Below are 6,291 nucleotides of genomic sequence, written 5' to 3' on the forward strand. Positions count from 1 at the left end.
TGAATTGTTAGTTTTGTTATGTCTTGATATGCCCCGGATTTTGTATACTAATATGTTCCAACCACTGATTATGATGATATGGATATAATATATATGTCCAAAATTTAAAGAGATTTTGATACCTATCACGATTTTATTCCTTAAATTAAATATTGTTTTAGCTATTTTGAGGTTTTGTTTTCCTGGAAATTTCATGCTCATGCTATCTATATAAAGTGATCTGCAAGGTTGGGATCACGTGGTGAGTTTTTTCCGCTAAGATTTTTTCTTCTTGCTTTTTTATTATTCATTTTTTTATTATTGTTAATAATAATAATGAATATCAGATCTTTATGATGATGTTTGGTTTTTGATTTGCAGATGTTGGTTGTGAATCTCTTTGCTTTAGTGGCGATAAATCAGCATTCAATGATGTCGTGTAAAGATGAGGTGATGAGTTTGATATTTTGTTTCTTAGAATCTATGTTTTAAGCATTTTTAGTTTTACATGGGAAAAAGAATTTGGGGCGAATAATATGTGTACCTGAAACCAGATCAACTTTCTGTATATTTTTACACTGGCAATCAAAATTCTTGCTTTTTCTAATTTTTGGGTTCACCATTTACTGCCTTCAGCAGTAGCATGACTTACTCTATTTTTCTTTTACCAATTCTTAATTTTTTTTGTTTGTTTCCTGCATTTGCTGCCTTCAACAGTAGCATAACTTATTCTATTTTTCTTTTCCCAATTCATAATTTTTTTTTTGTTTCCTCATTAATGCATGATGCAGTTTCTTTTCAACCAGATTATGGTAAGAAATTTACGAATATCAATCGATATTATTTCCAAGATTTAGTTTTTTCCTTCTTCAGAAGATAAATATGGCTACCATAAATTGATATTATTTCCAATAAATCGTCATCTATTTATGGAATTTCCGGGCTTGGTCGAATTCTATATAAAACACTTGCACAAAGATAAACTCTTATCATTTACCCTATTGTTCTTTTCTTCTCCTATAATTTTATTGTTTTTTGGTTTTTTATTTTGGAAATTGATTATTTTTGCAGATGATGGTGATATATCCTCGCAGCGAAGGATGAAGCGATGAACTTTTATCTTTCATATTTCACAGTTTTTCCTTAAACATCATCTATTACGCAACCATAGTTTTTTTTATTCATTTATTCCTTTTATTGTTTAGTATTTTTGTTCCTTTTAATTTATATTTGGTTTTGTTTTGCAGTTGATCGTAATCGTTCCTCATAGTCAATATTGAAACAATAAAATTGGATATGGACGTTGACTTTCGTACGAGTGTATAGGTGAGGTAATGAGCATCTTTTTCTATGGTTATCTTTGTTTCGTATCTTTATTGCTACCGTTCCTATGATTTTTTCCCTTTTATGATTTTGCGCCTATGATTTTGTCCCTGCCGCTTCACTTTTGTGATGTGTGATCGAAGCAATTCAAGGATGAATGAGATACAAAATGATGAATGAGTTTCAATATTATTTTTCATTCCATAAAAAAAAGATTCTCATTCTTAAATGTGTAGAAAATGCTCGATATATCTCAATTGTGTACAAAAGCAAACACAAAAAATAAAATAAAAAATATTAATTATATTCCTGGACGTGAAAATAAATATTTAACATTTTTTGTACAAAATATATTTTTTGGATCGTTAAATAAGGGATTAATTAGACAAAATATTGCAACAAATAACATAGTTATCGGAAAATATTCTGCTATCCAAAAATATACTAAAAACTATAAGAAATATATTATATTATTTCCAAAACTAAGTTAATGAATTTTGCAGGCTTTGCTCTATATAAAGCACTCAAGAATAGGACAAGACATTATTTGCATGTCGCTTTTTCTTCTACGGTATTTTTCGAGTTTTTTTTTTTATTATTATTTTTTGATCAATGATTTGCGTTTGTTTTTTTGTTTTCCAGGTACGTTCAAAAATGTTTCGTGGGAAACTCGAAAGTGTTTATGGGAATCCTGATCAATTTCCGCAAGAGGTAAAGGATTTGGTATATCTCTTTGGAATTTTTGAATCTTCTTATATGCAAGTTGATTAAATATTGCGATACCCAATATAAGTTGATTCTGAAATTTGGCACCGCGGGTGATACCGCGAGCTCTTTTTTGTTTGCAAGTTTGACGTTGCACCTTAAAATTGGACAAAATATTGCACATTGTTTTTTTGTTCTTCGGTATTGATCGTAGTTTTTGTTTTTGTTTTGCAAGTACGCTCAAAAACTTTTCATCTACGGTATGCATTTGTTTTGCAGGTATGCTACTTATGGTAATCCTGATAAATTTCCGCAAGGATTTGGTATACCGTATATCTCTTTTGAATCTTTGAATCTACTTAATTATATGCAAGCTCGATGTTGCACCTTAAAATCGCAAATACATTATTGTAAGAAATGATAACTGTACTTCATAAACGGAATAATCGCTTAGGCTAGCTTAGATTAAGCTGTCACATATACCATCACACTATTTTTTTTATAGGTTTTATGATCATATGAGAAACGTAATCAATTTGAATATTTTTAAATCAACAATATATGTCAAGAAGATTGTCATATGAGACCATTGCAGATTTGCGATAACTTGAATGAATGTTGTTAACTAAAAATTTCTTTGTTATTTGTAGGATTATCTGTGTTTTCTTGGTTTAGGAGCAGGAGATTGTCAAGAAGGTTTTTAAGATCAAGAAACAAAAGGAGAATGTTGGAAATAAATAGATTTGTAAAAACTTTTTTGTGTTGTATTAGATGAAGGAAATTTTGACTTTCAAGTAGATAACAAATGCGTGTTTTCATGTTGTTGGTTTGGTTCGACTAAATCGTTTCTTTTGCGTAAAGGTTAATTTAGGTTCTTTGTATTTATGAAGACCCTGAATTTGTATGGGGTGGCATCCAAGGGTTCGACAAAGGGGTCTAATAAGTGATATGGCGTAGGAGTTCATCACGGTTACATTATAGGTTGAGTTTATTTGGTTTTTCTTAGGCTTTAGTCAATTCACTGATATAAACTCTTTCACGTTTGTCGACTGCATTATAAGTTCTTGGCTTATCTGCATTTGTATCAAATACCAATAGTTGTAAGGGTTGCACTCGAATCCCAATAGATTTGAAGATGAAATATTATAAGTGATATGGCATATATAAAAATGGTGCAGATATTATATTGTATGATACTCTTGAGGACTTAATTGGGGAGAAGAAGGTAACATCCAAGCGTCTTATCCCTAAAAAAGAGCTATACTATCCCCAGACATACCTGATACTTCTCTTCCTCAAAGCCTCGAAAACAAAACTTACTTCTCCTGCTTACTCCAACAAATCTTAGTCCTCTTCCGCCTGCCCAACGGGACATCCGTATTAACCGTAAGTCGTGCAAGGAAAGTGACAAACGGGCTGATAGATATGCAGCTGATTAGATTTTTTACACTTCAGCATCTAATGGAGTTTTGGGTTTGTAAAAAACTGATTCCAGGTACTTTAATAATAATAAAAAGTCTCTCCAACGGAATGTTTCTTTGACATGCAAAAGGGCCTTACGTATCGGTGTGGTTAGCGGCGGCAACAATTGTTCAAACTAGAGTGATTCCAAACTACAAGAACCTACTTTAGGAATATCATTTTTGCATACTGGTAGCACATCCAACAAATAAAATTGAGTTACAAGTTAAGGATAACTCAGAGTTACGAATTAGTGGGTGGTTCCCTATTAATATTGTGGGTTCTTACAATAATCTGTCTGTTGATATCCTACCCAAAGTCGCGTCTTTTCGTTGCAATTTTTTAGGATGTTAAAGAGAATCCAAAGATAGTGTTGGTGATAGGACTGATTACTAGATACGGTTCCTAACGCATATTTCCAACTGTATTAAGAGATATGTTACCTCAAATATATTAGATGGTGAGAAAGTTTCCAATCAAGACTACTGTTGGGGTATACACAAGCTTCAACAAGATATCAACCTGAAATTGCAACTCACAGTACCTTGGAACAACCCTAAAAAGTTTATAAATAATTGCGAAAATTGTGGCGGAAAACAAACTAAAATTTTCATTTAGTTAGCGACATCAACCGAATGTAAGTTTGGCATACACATATTTACGATTCCGATGCATGCTTTGGTATTTTTGAGTTTCATGGGAACAAAATTTTATTTTTTATTAATGCAATTATTGATGCAGGAAATCAATTAAACAAATTAGGATGTTGGAGCCGGTAACTCCCTTACAAGCAAGACTAAATCATTTGCGACATAGGGTGTGATATTATAGAGGAAAAATAAGAGAACATGTGGAATACGTCTCGATGAGATGTATGTACATATATGTGTGTATTATTGTTCAACTTGCATGAGATACTAAATTACTATTTTAAATTCATTTTTAGTGTCCGAAGGAGGAATACAGTTATAGGAGTAGTTCCGAGATCGCCAAGGATGGATACAGAAGAAGCAGGGGTAAATCGTAGCATGAATAGAGATGCAATCATGTGAAGAGATACCAAATATTTGATTTGGGTACAGGTTGAGTTTGTCTGTAACTCCTAAATTAAATACACAAAACTTATATCTCAACGATGCCACGATGAAGCGTCAGGCATGCGTGAGTATCATGCTTTTAGATTGCAAGGGACGAACACTTATCAGGGATAGTCATTTTTCCTTGAAATATGTAGTTGATGCAGAAGGAAATTTTCATTTGGGAGCTGATTAGAGAACTGACTTACGCAGGCTTTCCAACAAAGTTCATTTGGGGCAATAACCTGACGCAATGGAGTAGAAGAAAACAACAAAATGGATGATAAGAAGAAAAAAAAACGAAATGAATTTGGTAGACTCGGTTGTTCAGGAACTTGAATCCTCAGTGTGCTAGCTGCATCTAGCTTATCAAAAAAAAAAGAAAAAAAGACTGTACAATGCTCATCATACTGCATGCAGTAGAAAGGTATTTTCTTCGTATGCTGAACATTTTCGAAGGACCGCGTATCCCTCTGCAAGACTTATAGAGAAACACGTATTGTACTTGGATTATTCTACTGTGACAGTGACATCAAATACTAAAAATGCGTCGGTTTGGATTACAAATGATTAACCATATAATGAACTGCATTTAACATATAAGATGCGTGGATAATGTTGTTTTTCTATGGTGTATATAACTTGAGTGACTAAGATACTCGGATAATGTTGTTTTTAAAAGGAAATGTGAGCACCCAACTTTATGATGAAACCTGAACCAAAAATCCAAACTAAAAATTGAAAAAGATCAGATATTGTTTTATAAATTGCATGTATAAGTTTCAACCTATGAGACCGTTGTACGGAAGACATGAACTAGATACAGTCAAAAAACAAGCTTATCAAAAAACTGGCCTTGGTTTGGTTAATCAACTCCCTCTCCCCCCACTAAGGAACAATAATTCCTCGCTCCACTATTGCTTGGCGTATACTATATGTCTGAGATTTGTGAGCGCATATACATTTTTATTCGAAAAGACGGTAATGATTTGGAGAGACTCTGTAATCCGTTTCAGTGGAAATCGCCAGGGCAGGGCCGTCTTAGGGGCAAGGCGGACTAGACGGACACCTAGGGCCCCAAATTTTAAGGGGTCAAAATAAAAAAAGATTCTTCTAATAGTAGTTAATGTGTAACATATAATGAGTAGAGTGTTCTGTCTCACTTATTTACATTACAGATAATTTGTAACACTTATAGTTGTTAGCAAATGGTTTGTAACAGCTATAAAAGTTATTTAAAATCTTTGCTTTTGAAAACAGCAACCGGTTTGGGCGGTATTTTATGCCAAAATTTCAGCTTAGAACCCAAAATCTAACCAAAAGAGCTGAAATTTTTGTTACGGCCATAGCCTAATTCAAGTTATCGCGTTAAACGTACAAAATCTATTTTCCTATAATCTAAAATTTTAACTCTCACAATGATTTGGTAACCCATAAAAAACCCCAAATTTCAAGTTCTCATAAGACACCCTAGACGAGTAAGGCGGTCTTGTGCCAGGGAAGTAATTATAGTTTCTACATAAGTCAAAGTACATGAACAAATGAAAGTGTTTCCGGTTCAACATGATTTTCTCCATCAAAAATACAAGCGGGGTCCAACATTGTGTAATTATATTTTCTGAATTAATTAATAACTTATGTGGATCTTTGAATGTTTGTAATTTCTATTTTGTATTTCTTCTGTCTTTTATTAACTGTCTTAATTGACTAAGTCAAGTTATTAAAGGGACCGGTGAGAATTTCGTGA

General features: G+C 32.9%; 1 long non-coding RNA gene across 1 annotated transcript; it reads left to right on the forward strand.

Annotated features, from left to right (window-relative positions):
* Window positions 1-268: 268 nt before the first annotated feature.
* On the forward strand, window positions 269-3,113 carry LOC113301701. The gene is made up of 4 exons (XR_003336441.1): window positions 269-429; window positions 1,051-1,310; window positions 1,945-2,013; window positions 2,658-3,113. It is a non-coding gene; the product is annotated as an uncharacterized LOC113301701 (long non-coding RNA).
* Window positions 3,114-6,291: the final 3,178 nt, after the last annotated feature.

Source organism: Papaver somniferum, chromosome 8 (genome assembly GCF_003573695.1).
Source record: "Papaver somniferum cultivar HN1 chromosome 8, ASM357369v1, whole genome shotgun sequence".
In the NCBI taxonomy this organism is placed as follows: Eukaryota; Viridiplantae; Streptophyta; class Magnoliopsida; order Ranunculales; family Papaveraceae; genus Papaver; species Papaver somniferum.